This window comes from Somniosus microcephalus, chromosome 4, assembly GCF_052327205.1.
Source record: "Somniosus microcephalus isolate GS21.2 chromosome 4, FLI_Smic_1.0, whole genome shotgun sequence".
NCBI classification, from domain to species: Eukaryota; Metazoa; Chordata; class Chondrichthyes; order Squaliformes; family Somniosidae; genus Somniosus; species Somniosus microcephalus.
Genome location: NC_140990.1, coordinates 311,994,310 through 312,008,901, shown reverse-complemented (window position 1 = coordinate 312,008,901; position 14,592 = coordinate 311,994,310). Strand labels below are relative to the sequence as shown.

At 46.7% G+C, this 14,592-nt stretch overlaps 1 pseudogene; it reads left to right on the top strand.

The window, feature by feature from the left end:
- The first annotated feature begins 499 nt into the window (after nucleotides 1-499).
- Nucleotides 500-14,592, top strand: part of LOC147120600 (sterol 26-hydroxylase, mitochondrial-like) — a 30,470-nt pseudogene continuing 16,377 nt past the window's right edge.

Genomic DNA, 14,592 nt, shown 5'->3' with positions numbered 1-14,592 from the left:
TCACGCACACAAGCCACAACTGCGCCAGGTCTTAAAGGAAGCTGGCCTGTGGTGTCGGTGGGAATCTTTGGAACCCCTGCCCTCCCTCAGACTTTCCTCCTGTAATCGACAAGCCTTTAACAGGCCAACGGCATCATCTAATCACCTGCAGAAGGAACTTGCATTTATAGAAACACCTTTCACAACCTCAGGACGACCCAAAGCGCTTTACAGCCAATGAAGTACTTCTTGAAGTGTAGTCACTGTTGTAATGTAGGAAACGTGGCAGCCAATTTGTGCACAGCAAGCTCCCACAAACAGCAGTGTGATAATGACCAGATAATCTGTTTTTAGTGATGTTGACTGAAGGATAAATATTGGCCCCAGGACATATCTTGAAAACTTTGATCAAATCACCCCTTAACCTTCTAAATTCCAGGGAACACAACCCTAGTTCGGCAGAGTCCATTCTCACCTCAACCAATGCCAAGAAAGCAGCTTAACTTCCACCATCCTATTAATGAGACTTTCCCAGGATCAGCACCAGGGTTATGCAGAAGCACTCGTTGATTACTTGCACTATTTCCCCCTAAATGCTGAGCCCCTATCTCAGCACCAGCCAGTCCCTTTGAACTTAATTCCACTCGCTGAAGTCACTGCTGCCTTTTCACTGGAGATGCAGATTGAGAAACAAAAGCAGAAACACGTCCCACGTCAGTCTCCGATCCTCAGCGATCTCACTTTGGCACTCGTGTACACGAGCAGACAAAAGGAGCCTTGTCTCAGCCGGTAAACCAGCTTGGCATCGCCTTTGTTAAAGGAGCACTGCCCTTAATCTTAACTGGCAAGAAAGCTGACCTCCCCCCGCTCAGGTCGGCGAACGTTCAAAAGATGGCATTTAACTCTCCGTCTCTTTAATGTGGCGCCAACACATTTCTCGTCAGGAGGAGCTCAGAGGCTCTTTTGATATCCTTCGAAACCGGTTCAGGGAACAAGGGGGAAGAGGGCAAGCAGCAAGGATTTTGTTTAATCGGCATATTTGACTGCTTTAAAAAAAGGAGAGAAAAAGCAGAGTGGAGCCGAGTTTCCTTACAATCTGTCAGAGTCAGTCCGACTGCTGCTCCAAGCGGATGAGAAATCCCACAACCAAGGCGTTTGCCGTCCAATAGTACTGGATGGGGGAAAGCAAATGGGCCCACAGCGCGAGGGGGAGGGGAGGGGAGGGGGGTCGCAGGGATCTTTCCGCCCTCCTCCCCCACCCCATCATTTTTATCAGCTATCGTCGCATGAAACGTAGGCCCAGAGAGCATGGTCCGTTGTCACACAGTGCCGGGGGGGCGCAACGTCCGAGCCAGGCAGCCCTTAAAAGCAAGACAGAGCTTGCATTTCTATAGCACCTTTCACAACCTCAGGATGTCCCAAAGTGCTTTAAATAATAATAATAATTCAACTTTATTGTCATTGCACAAGTACATGAACAACGAAATGTGATCTTGCAAGCTCCCATGACTGGGAGAAGCAAAGCCGCTGCGTCGGTGCGCGCCGCCATTCCATTTTCCACCATTCCTCCTATCCGACAATCTTCAGCCCAATGCCCGGGCCTGCTCACCAGCTGCTCCTCCTTCCGTGACCTTCTCACCAACCGCCCCTCCGCGGGGCTCCTTCCGTGACCTTCTGCACCTGGTCTTCCCTGATGGTCACCCCTCCAGGTACTAACCAGGCCTGGCTCTGTTTAGCTTCTCAAGCCTTGCCAGTGACCCTGTCCCTAGTCCCAGGAACAGGGAATGAAATACTTTTTGAAGTGTAATGTAGTAAATGTGGCAGCCAAAAGCGCACAACAAGCTCCCACAAACAGCAATGTGATAATAGAAACATAGAAGATAGGAGCAGGAGTAGGCCATTCGGCCCTCGAGCCTGCTCCGCCATTCAGTGAGACCATAGCTGATCATCCAAATTCAGTACCCTGTCCCTGCCTTCTCCCCATATCCCTTGATCCCTTTAGCCTTAAGAAATATATCTAACTCCTTCTTGAATATATTTAATGAATTGGCCTCAACTGCCTCCTGTGGTAGAGAATGACCAGAAAGTTTTTTTTAGTGATCATGGTTGAGGGATGAATATTGGTCCAGGACACCTCTGACAGTGCAGCACTCCCTCAGTACTGCACTCGCTCAGTATTTCCACCTCCGTAACATCGCCCATCTCCGCCCCTGCCTCATCTCATCCGCTGCTGAAACCCTCATCCATGCCTTTGTTACCTCTAGACTTGACTATTCGACTGCACTCCTGGCTAGCCTCCCACATTCTACCCTGTGTAAACTTGAGGTGATCCAAAACTCGGCTGCCCGTGTCCTAACTCGCACCAAGTCCCGTTCGCCCATCACCCCTGTGCTCGCTGGCCTACATTGGCTCCCGGTTAAGCAAAGCCTCGATTTCAAAATTCTCAGCTTTGTTTTCAAATCCCTCCATGGCCTCGCCCCCTCCTTATCTCTGTAATCTCCTTCAGCCCCACAACCCCCGCCCCGAGATATCTGCACTTCTCTAATTCTGCCCTCTTGAGCATCCCTGATTATAATCGCTCAACCATTGGCGGCCGTGCCTTCTGTTGCCTAGGTCCTAAGCTCTGGAATTCCCTTCCTGAACCTCTCTGCCTCTCTACCTCTCTTTCCTCCTTTAAGACGCTCCTTAAAACCTACCTCTTTGACCAAGCTTTTGGTCACCTGCTCTAATATCTCCTTATAAGAACATAAGAAATAGGAGCAGGAATAGGCCACTTGGCCCCTCGAGCCTGCTCCGCCATTCAATAAGATCATGGCTGATCTTGGGCTCAAAGCCACTTCCCCGCCTGCTCCCCATAACCCTTCACTCCCTTATCTTGCAGAAATCTGTTTATCTCCACCTTAAATGTATTTAATGACCCAGCCTCCACGGCTCTCTGGGGCAGAGAATTCCACAGATTTACGACCCTCAGAGAAGAAATTCCTCCTCATCTCAGTTCTAAAAGGGCGACCCTTTATTCTAAAACTGTGCCCCCACGTTCTAGATTTCCCCACGAGGGGAAACATCCTCTCTGCATCTACCTTGTCGAATCCCCTCAGTATCTTATATGTTTCAATAAGATCACCTCTCATTCTTCTAAATTCCAATGAGTATAGGCCCAGCCTGCTCAATCTTTCCTCATAAGTCAACACCCTTCATCCCTGAAATTAACTTAGTGAATCGTCTCTGAACTGCTTCCAATGCAAGTATATCCTTCCTTAAATAAGGAGACCAAAACTGTACGCAGTACTCAAGGTGTGGTCTTACCAATACCCTGTACAGTTGTAGCAGGACTTCCCTGCTTTTATACTCCAACCGCTTTGAAATAAAGGCCAACATTCCATTTGCCTTTTTGATTACTTGCTGTACCTGCATGCTAACTTTTTGTGTTTCATGCACAAGGACCCCCAGGTCCCTCTGAACTGTAGCATTTTGTAATCTCCATTTATATAATAATTTGCTTTTGTATTTTTGCTGCCAAAGTGTATAACCTCGCACTTTCCCACATCATACTCCATCTGTCAAATGTTTGCCCACTCACTTAGCCTGTTTACATCCCTTTTGAGTCCTCCACACAATTTGCTTTCCCACCCATCTTTGTATCATCTGCAAACTTGGCTACATTACACTCGTCATTAATGTAGATTGTAAATAGTTGAGGCCCGAGCACTGATCCCTGTGGCACCCCACTAGTTACCTTTTGCCAACCGGAAAATGACCCATTTATCCCGACTCTCTGCTTTCTGTTAGTTAGCCAATTCTCTATCCATGCTAATATATTACCCCCAATTCCGTGAGCTCTAATCTTATGCAGTAACCTTTTATGTGGCACTTTATCAAATACCTTCTGGAAATCCAAATACCACATCCACTGGTTCGCCTTTGTCCACCCTGCTCGTTACCTCCTCAAAGAACTCCAGCAAGTTTGTTAAACATGATTTCCCTTTCATAAAACCATGCTGACTCTGCTTGACTGCATTATGATTTTCCAAATGCCCTGCTACTGCTTCCTTAATGAAGGACTCCGGCATTTTCCCAACGACAGATGTTAGGCTAACTGCTCTATAGTTTCCTGCTTTCTGTCTCCCTCTTTTCTTAAATAGGGGTGTTACATTTGCAGTTTTCCAATCCGCTGGGACCGCTCCAGAGTGTAGGGAATTTTGGTATATTGCAACCAATGCATCCACTATCTCTGCAGCCACTTCTTTTAAGACCTTGGGATGCAGGCCATCTGGTCCCATTATTTTACCAAGTACTATTTCCTTAGTGATAGTGATTGTCTTTAGTTCCCCCCTCCCTGTGGCCCCTTGATTATCCATTATTGGGATGTTGTTAGAGTCTTCTACCGTGAAAACAGATACAAAATATTTGTTCAGAGTCTCTGCCATTTCCCCATTCCCCATTATTAATTCCCAGTCTCATCCTCTAAGGGACCAACGTTTACTTTAGCTACCCTCTTCCTGTTTATATACCTGTAGAAGCTCTTACTATGTTTTAATGTTTCTTGCCAGTTTACTCTCATAATTGATATTCTCTCTCTTTATTATTTTTTTAGTCATCCTTTGCTGGTTTTTAAAAATTTCCCAATCCTCTGGTCTCCCACTAATCTTGGCAACATTGTATGCCTTCATTTTGGTGCTCCCTTCTCTTAAAATCTTTCTTTCTCACTGGAATATATTTTTGTTGAGAGTTATGAAATATCTCCTTAAATGTCTGCCACTGCATTTCAACGGTCTTACCCTTTAATTTATTTTTCCAGTCCACTTTAGCCAGTTCTGCCCTCATGCCATTGTAATTGCCTTTGTTTAAGATCAGGACACTGGTTTGAGATACAACTTTCTCACCCTCCAACTGAATTTGAAATTCAACCATGTTATGATCACTCTTTCCGAGAGGATCCTTTACTATGAGATCATTTATTAATTGTGTCTCATTGCACAGTACCAGATCCAACATAGTCTGCTCCCTGGTCGGTTCCATTACAGGAAACCATCCCGGATGCATTCTATGAACTCCTCCTCAAGGCTACCATGTCCAATTTGATTTGTCATTGAAACATAGAAGATAGGAGCAGGAGTAGGCCATTTGGCCCTTCGAGCCTGCTCCGCCATTCAATGAGATCATGGCTGATTATCCAAATTCAGTACCCTGTCCCTGCCTTCTCCCCATATCCCTTGATCCCTTTAGCCTTAAGAAACATATCCAACTCTTTCTTGAATATATTTAATGAACTGGCCTCCACCGCCCTCTGTGGCAGAGAATTCCACAGGTTCACCACTCTCTGGGTAAAGAAATTCCTCATCATTTCAGTCCTAAATGGCTTACCCCTTATCCTTAGACTATGACCCCTGGTTCTGGACTCCCCGGCCATCAGAAACATCCTTCCTGCATCTAGTCTGTCCAGGCCTGACAGAATTTTATAGGTTTCGATGAGATCCCCTCTCAATCTTCTAAACTCCAGTGAGTATAAGCCCAATCGACACAATCTCTCCTCATACGTCATTCCTGCCATCCCAGGTATCAGCCTGGTGAATCTTCGCTGCACTCCTTCCATGGCAAGAATATCCTTCCTCAGATAAGGCGACCAAAACTGCACACAATACTCAAGGTGCGGTCTCACCAAGGCCCTGTACAACTGTAGCAAGACATCCTTGTTCCTGTACTCGAACCCTCTTGCTACGAAGGCCAACATACCATTTGCCTTCTTAACCGCCTGCTGCACCTGCATGCTTACCTTCAGCCACTGGTGCACAAGAACACCCAGGTCTCTTTGCACTTCCCCTTCTCCCAATCTATTGCCATTCAAATAATAATCTGCCTTCCTGTTTTTGCCACCAAAGTGGATAACCTCACATTTATCCACATTATACTGCATTTGCCATGTTTCTGCCCAATCACCCAACCTGTCCAAATCGTACTGGAGTTTCATGACATCCTCCTCACAGCATACCCTCCCACCCAGCTTTGTGTCGTCTGCAAATTTGGAGATATTACATCCAATTCCCTCGTCCAGATCATTAATATATATTGTGAACAGCTGAGGTCCTAGGACTGATCCTTGCGGTACCCCACTAGTCACTGCCTGCCACTCGGAAAACAACCCGTTTATTCCAACTCTTTACTTTCTGTCCGCCAACCAGTTCTCTATCCAAGTCAATACCTTGCCCCCAATCCCATATGCCGTAAACATAGAAACATAGAAGATAGGAGCAGGAGTAGGCTATTCGGCCCTTCGAGCCTGCACCACCATTCAATGAGATCATGGCTGATCATCCAAATTCAGTACCCTGTCCCTGCCTTCTCCCCATATCCCTTGATCCCTTTAGCCTTAAGAAATATATCCAACTCTTTCTTGAATACACTTAATGAACTGGCCTCCACCGCCCTCTGTGACAGAGAATTCCACAGGTTCACCACTCTCTGGGTGAAGAAATTCCTCCTCATTTCAGTCCTAAATGGCTTACCCCTTATCCTTAGACTATGACCCCTGGTTCTGGACTCCCCGACCATCAGAAACATCCTTCCTGCATCTAGTCTGTCCAGGCCTGACAGAATTTTATAGGTTTCGATGAGATCCCCTCTCAATCTTCTAAACTCCAGTGAGTATAAGCCCAATCGACACAATCTCTCCTCATACGTCATTCCTGCCATCCCAGGTATCAGCCTGGTGAATCTTCGCTGCACTCCTTCCATGGCAAGAACGTCCTTCCTCAGGTAAGGCGACCAAAACTGCACACAATACTCAAGGTGTGGTCTCACCAAGGCCCTGTACAACTGCAGCAAGACATCCTTGTTCTTGTACTCGAACCCTCTTGCTACGAAGACCAACACACCATTTGCCTTCTTAACCGCCTGCTGCACTTGCATGCTTACCTTCAGCGACTGGTGCACAAGAACACCCAGGTCTCTTTGCACTTCCCCTTCTCCCAATTTTGCACGCTAATCTCTTATGCGGGACATTATCGAAAGCCTTCTGAAAGTCCAAATACACCACATCCACTGGTTCTCCCTTATCTATTTTACCAGTTACATCCTCAAAAAATTCCAGTAATTAGTCAAGCATGATTTACCTTTTGTAAATCCATGTTGACTTTGTCCGATCCTGTCACTGCTTTCCAAGTGCTCTGCTATTACATCTTTTATAATGGACTTTAGCATTTTCCCCAATACCGATGTCAGGCTTACCGGTCTATAATTCCCCGCTTTTTCTCTACCACCTTTTTTGAATAGTGGGGTAACATTAGCTACCCTCCAATCCATGGGTACTGTTCCAGAGTCTATCGAGTTCTGGAAGATGACCAGCAATGCATCTATTATTTCTCAGGCCACTTCCTTAAGTACCCTGGGATGTAGATTATCAGGCCCTGGGGATTTATCGGCCTTCAGTCCCATCAATTTTCCTAACACCATTTCCCTACAAATAATGATTTCTTTCAGTTCCACCCTTTCATCAGACCCTATGTTCCCCAGCATCTCTGGGAGGTTATTTGTGTCCTCCTTTGTGAAGACAGAACCAAAATATGTATTTAGTTGTTCTGCCATTTCTTTGTTCCCCATTATAAGTTCCCCTGATTCTGACTGCAAGGGACCTATGCTTGACTTCACCAATCGTTTTCTCTTCACATATCTATAAAAGCTTTTACAGTCAGTTTTTATGTTCCCTGCAAGCTATGTTCCCTTTCTTAATTAATCCCTTTGTCCTTCTTTGTTGAATCCTAAACTGCTCCCAATCCTCAGGATTATTGCTTTTTCTGGCCAATTTATATATCCTCTCCTTAGATCTTATGCTATCCCTAATTTCCCTTGTTAGCCACGGTTGAGTCACCTTTTTTGTTTTATTTTTATGCCAAACTGGGATGAACAAATTCTGTAGCTCATCCATTCGGTCTTTGAATGTTTGCCATTGCCTATCCACCGTCAACCCTTTGAGTGCCATTCCCCAATCAATCCTACCCAACTTGCTCCTCAGACCATCGTAGTTTCCTTTATTTAAATTGAGGACCCTAGCCTCTGAGTCAACTACTTCATTCTCCATCTTAATGAAGAATTCGATCATATTATGATCGCTCCGACCCAAGGGGCCTCGTACAACAAGATTGCTAATTAATCCTTTCTCGTTACATAATACCCAGTCTAAGATGGCCTGATCTCTGGTTGGTTCCTCGACATATTGGTCCAGGAAACCATCCCGTAAACACTCCAGGAATTCCTCCTCCACAGTATTGTCACTAATTTGGTTAGCCCAATCTATATGTAGATTAAAGTCACCCATGATGACTGCTGTGCCCTTATTACATGCTTCTTTAATTTCCCTTTTAATGCCATCCCCAACCTCCGCCTTACTGTTTGGAGGTCTATATACCACTCCCACTAACATTTTTTTCCCCTTAGTATTTCTCAATTCTACCCATACAGATTCCACCTCATCAGAGCTAATATCCTTCATTACAATTGTGTTAATCCCTTTTTTAACCTGTAATGCTACCCCACCTCCCTTTCCTTTTTGCCTATCTTTCCTGAATATCGAATACCCCTGGATGTTGAGTTCCCAGTCTTGGCCATCCTTGAGCCACGTTTCCGTAATCCCAACCAAATCATATTCGTTTACATCTATTTGCGCAGCCAATTCATCCACCTTATTACAAATGCTCCTCGCATTAAGACACAAAGCCTTCAGGCTTGTATTTTAACGCTCTTAGACCTATTAGAATTATCATTTATTGTGGCCACGTTTGATTTAAACCATTGATTTCTCTGACTGCCACTTTTGTTTCTCTCCTTCCTATCATTTGCTTTTATCCTTGTTTCCCTTTCCTCTGTCTCCCTGCTCAGGTTCCCAACTGTTGTGTATGTACCTTTAAGAGAGAACTGACTTTATACTGCAGTACCGGCAGTGACCACACCTGTATATAAAGCCATAGCAGTCTTCTGTACTTTCAGTTTAAGCTTACCCTCTGTTCAGTAAATACCTGTTATTATTGTTCTCCTGCAGTCCGTGTATTATTGATACGCGGACACTACACTGGCGACGAGCAGATTCGAACTCACCTGCATCACCTCACGGGGATCTTTCCCTGGAAAGAAGCTTCTTGGAGGTCGAAGTCAGAGCAACGGGCGTCGACCGCGGGCAACCGCCCAGGGATCCATCAGAGTTCGGAGAATTGCAGGGGAGGCTGTGGAGAGCTGGGCTTGGCTCCCCAGTCAAGGTGTTCCAGCAAATCGTGCTGGTAGCAGGTAGTGCGCTGACCCTTCCGGACTGCGGCGGGCTCGAGCTCGATCGAGCGGCTCTGCAAAGGGCCCGTGCAGCATCGTCGGGAGGAAAAGAGAGAGAGAGAGGGTGGAGCGCACAGGGCGCGGTCGGTGCTCAAGAACCGGGCAGCGTTGAGAAAATAAAACGAGGGGAAGGAAAAGTGAGACGCGCCGAAGCCGTGGGTCGCCGCCATTACCCTGTAGAACGCTAGGAGCAGCGTGGCAGCAAGGGGAAGAAGGAAAAGCGCGGGAGGCGCCATTTTATACCATTGGGGAAGAAGGAAAAGCGTGGGAGGCGCCATTTTAATCCATCGGGGAAGAAGAAAAAGCACAGGAGGCACCATTTTAAACCACCCAAGATGCCAAAGAGTGGCAGTATCACTGCTTTCGACAACAAGGTAGAAGACTGGACCACGTATGTGGAAAGAATTGAAGTGTACTGCAAGGCAAATGAGGTGGCCGATGGAAAGAAGGCGTCGGTATTATTAAATTTGATGGGCGCGAGAACGTGCGGCCTATTGCGGAATTTAATTACCCCAGCTAAACCAATGGAGAAAAGTTTTGAAGAGATTGTTAATATCTTACAGGAACACCTAAACCCTGCACCGCTGCTGATAGCAGAAAGATTCAAGTTCCATAAAAGAAACCAGCACAAAGATGAGAGCAATGCTGACTATCTTACGGAACTACGCAAGTTATCGAAGCACTGCCAGTTCGAAGCAGGACTGGCAGACACCTTAAGGGATAAGTTTGTCTGCGGGCTCCAGAGTGAAGGAACCCAGAAACGACTACTTTCGGAAAAGGACCTGATGCTAGAACAGGCTTTCAGCGTGGCAGTATCCTACGAAGCAGCAGCACGGGGAGCTGCAGAAATACAACAGAAACCACAAGAATACAGCGCTAACGAAATGGCGTATGGAGCAGAAAAGTGCTATCGCTGCGGCAGAACGACCCATGATCAGAAGGACTGCTGGTTTAAGGACAAAGTATGCAGGCAATGTGGGAAAATGGGACACATAGCAAGAGTCTGCAGGTCGGGAAAGAAAACCAACGCTAAAAGAACTATTAAGGAAAAGTACAAGAAAGTAAAAAAAATGACAGACAGTAGTTCAGAAGGTCAGGAGAGTGATAATGACTCTGGGAGCAGGAGACTAAGTTGTCTAAAGTTACACAACGTGATCGCAAAGGAGGATCACTGAACCATTTGGGTCACCCTCATGATAGCAGGGTCCCAAGTAAAGATGGAATTGGACACAGGATCAGCCCTAACTGTCATGAATCGATGAGCGGCTATTCTCACACATACCCTTGAAGGACACATCCATTGTATTGAAGACATACACGGGGCAAAAAGTCTACCCCAGAGGAAAAATAAGGGTGCCAGTTAAATACAATGGCAAGGAAACACAGAAACTGTATCTATATATACTACAAGATGGAGGACCACCATTATTGGGACGTGAATGGATCCGAAAAATACAATTGGATTGGCATTCCATTCAGGCACTAACTGTGACTGACAAAAAGGATGACGACGTCACACCTGGACGACTGTCAAAAATTCTAACTGACGCAAAAGAGGTGTTCCAACAAGGACTTGGGACTCTAAAAGGAGTAACGGCAATGATAAAAATTGAAGATAACGCAAACCCAAAATTTTTTAAGGCCAGACCGGTACCGTACGCGATCCGCCCAGCCGTTGAAGCAGAACTGGAGAGTCTGGAGCGTTCGGGTGTGCTGTCCAAGGTGGGCTGGAGCGAGTGGGCCACACCCATCGTTCCTGTAATGAAGAAATCATTGAGCAGCACGCCTGGGGAGCCGAAGAAGGTTCGCATCAGTGGGGACTTCAAGGTAACTGTGAACTCAGTCCTGCAGACAGTACAATATCCACTTCCACGGATAGAAGATATTTTCACCTCACTATCTGGAGGGAAACGCTTTACGAAGATTGATCTGGCCCAAGCATATCTACAAATGGAGGTGGAAGAAGCATCTAGGAAATACCTCACGATAAACACTCACAAAGGTCTTTACCAGTACAACCGACTGGTATTCGGGGTAGCATCAGCCCCGGCTATTTGGCAGAGGGCGATGGAACAAGTCCTGCAAGGGATCCCGGGGACACAGTGTTATTTGGACGACATCCTGGTTATGGGCGAAAATGACAGTGAACACCTTGCCAACCTGGAGCAGGTGCTCACTAGATTACAAGAATATGGGCTACAAGCCAACCGCCCCAAATGCGAGTTCTTCAGGAGACAAATCTCATATTGTGGCCACATGATTGATGAGGAAGGGTTGCATAAGTCCCCAGACAAGATTGAGGCAGTAGTCAAGGCTCCAGCACCGGAAAATGTGTCGCAACTGAGGTCATTCCTCGGGTTGGTAAACTACTACCATAAGTTCTTGCCGAATTTATCTACAATTCTGCACCCACTGAACGCCCTGCTGCAAACTGGAGTAACATGGAAATGGAGTGATGAGTGTAAGCGTGCCTTTCAGAAATGTAAATGCCTAATCACTTCAAAAGAAGTATTGGCCCACTACAATCCAACACTACCGATTCGGTTGGCATGTGATGCATCTCCCTACGGCATCGGAGCGGTGCTGTCACACAAATTCCTTGATGGTTCAGAGAGGCCAATAGCCTTTGTGTCGTGCTCATTAACCTCAGCCGAGCGTAACTACGCCCAGATTGACAGGGAGGCCCTCAGCCTGGTGTGGGGGGTGAAGAAGTTCAATCACTATCTGCACGGGCAGAAATTCACCCTACTGACTGATCATCAGCCTCTTTTCTCCATTTTTAACCCAAAGAAGGGCGTTCCGGTGATGATGGCGCAACGGCTGCAAAGATGGTCACTTTTTCTAGGGGCACATCAGTACGACATAGAGTACAAGGGTACGAAACAGCATGGAAACGCTGATGGGCTGTCGCACCTACCGTTGCCTACGGTGGAGGAAGCACCTGCAGTGAACCCTGTTGAGATATTCCATGCGACCATAGTCGAATGTCTACCTGTTACAAACTCAAGTATAGAGAAGGAAACCCGAAATGACCCGACACTCTCTCGGGTCTATGATTTGACGGTGAAGGGATGGCCAGCACATGGCGACTCACTGTTGCCAGCATTCTCGCCAAGGAGAGAACAGCTGTCAGTGTGCCGGGGGACCTTGGTGTGTGGGTCCCGAGTGGTAATTCCACCCAAGTTGAGAGATAGAGTGCTCAATGAGCTTCATGAGGGTCATCTGGGAGGGGTAAAAATGAAGAGCCTAGCCAGGGCGTTTGTGTGGTGGCCGGGAATCGATAAAGAAATCAAGGATATGACCAAGAGATGCACAGGATGCCAGAAGGTCCAAAACGCTCCACCACAGGCCCCGCTACACCCATGAGAGTGGCCCTCATCTCCATGGCAACGGGTACACATTGATTTTGCTGGTCCATTTATGGACTCAATTAATGTTTCTAATCGCCGTGGATGCCCATTCGAAATGGCCAGAGGTCATCAAAATTTCCTCCACCACCACGGAGAAAACTATTGCAGTCCTACGGACCATCTTCGCCAGGAATGGCTTGCCAGAACAGATTTGCTCCGACAATGGGCCACAGTTTGTGTCCGAGGATTTCCGGAGGTTTCTGAGGAATAATGGGGTGAAACATTACACATCTGCCCCATATCATCCAGCCACAAATGGATTGGCTGAGAGGTTTGTTCAGACCTTTAAAAAGGCAATAAAGGCGATGTATAACGACGACATACCACGACAACACAAGCTGGATAATTTCTTGTTTGCTTACCGGAATGCGACACATGCAGTCACCAACCAAGCTCCAGCCATGATGTTCTTCAACCGAAGGCTAAGATGTCGCCTGGATTTGCTCAAACCAAACATAAGACGAGATGTTGAGGATAAGCAATTCCAGCACATCAATGAGAAGCCAACCAGGAGCTTCAAGATAGGGCAACCAGTCTTGGCCCGCGACTACCGAACAGAAAAATGGCAGCCAGGAACGATATGCACACAGCAGGGACCACTAATGTACACAGTGGACGTTGGAGAGAGCATCGTGAGATGCCATGCTGATCAGATTCTAGAGTCACAGGAGCAAGCCAATCCCATACCACGAGCATGTGCACCTGGTAATGAACCCGAAGTACAGATTGCGTGTACCTCAGAAGCAGTGGTATTGGAAGTTGACGAACCAACCAATGACAATGAGCCAGAATCGACTCCGCCGCAAGAACAGGATACTCGAGAAAGGCGCTATCCAGTCAAGATCAGGAAGCCTCCTCAAAAACTGAACTTATAAATGATTATTTCAGTTGATGTATATAGTACAGAGAAAATTGTAATTGTAATTAGTTATTATTTAATTGTTAAAAGAATGTTATGTACTGTTTATCTAAAAGGGGAGGAATTGTTGTGTATGTACCTTTAAGAGAGAACTGACTCTATACTGTAGTACCGGCAGTGACCACACCTGTATATAAAGCCATAGCAGGCTTCTGTACTTTCAGTTTAAGCTTACCCTCTGTTCAGTAAATACCTGTTATTATTGTTCTCCTGCAGTCCGTGTATTATTGATACGCGGACACTACACCAACCCCCTGCCATTTTAGTTTAAACCCTCCCCCACAGCACTAGCAAACACTCCCCCTAGGACATCGGTTCCAGCCCTGCCCAGGTGCAAACCGTCAGGTTTGAACTGGTCCCACCTCCCCCAGAACCGGTTCCAATGTCCCAGGAACTTGAATCCCTCCCCCTGGCACCATTCCTCTAGCCACGTATTCATCTGAAGTATCCTTCTATTTCTACTCTGACTAGCACGTGGCACTGGTAGCAATCCTGAGATTACTACCTTTGAGGTCCTGTCTTTTAAATTACCTCCTAACTCCCTATATTCCGCTTTTAGGACCTCATCCCGCTTTTTACCTATATCGTTGGTGCCTATATGCACCATGACAACTGGCTGTTCACCCTCCCCTTCCAAGATGTTCTGCAGCCGCTCGGAGACATCCTTGACCCTTGCACCAGGGAGGCAACACACTATCCTGGAGTCTTGTTTGCGGCCGCAGAAACGCCTATCTATTCCCCTTACAATAGAATCCCCTATTACTATAGCTCTACCCCTCATTTTCCTCCCATTCTGTGCAGCAGAGCCACCCCTGGTGCCAGGAAGTTGGCTGCTGCTGCCTTCCTCTGATAAGCCATCCCCCCCAACAGTACTCAAAGTGGTGTATCTGTTGGAGAGGGGGATGGCCACAGGGGACCCCTGCACTACCTGCCTGCGCCTAGTACTCTGCCTGTTGGTCACCCATTCCCTTT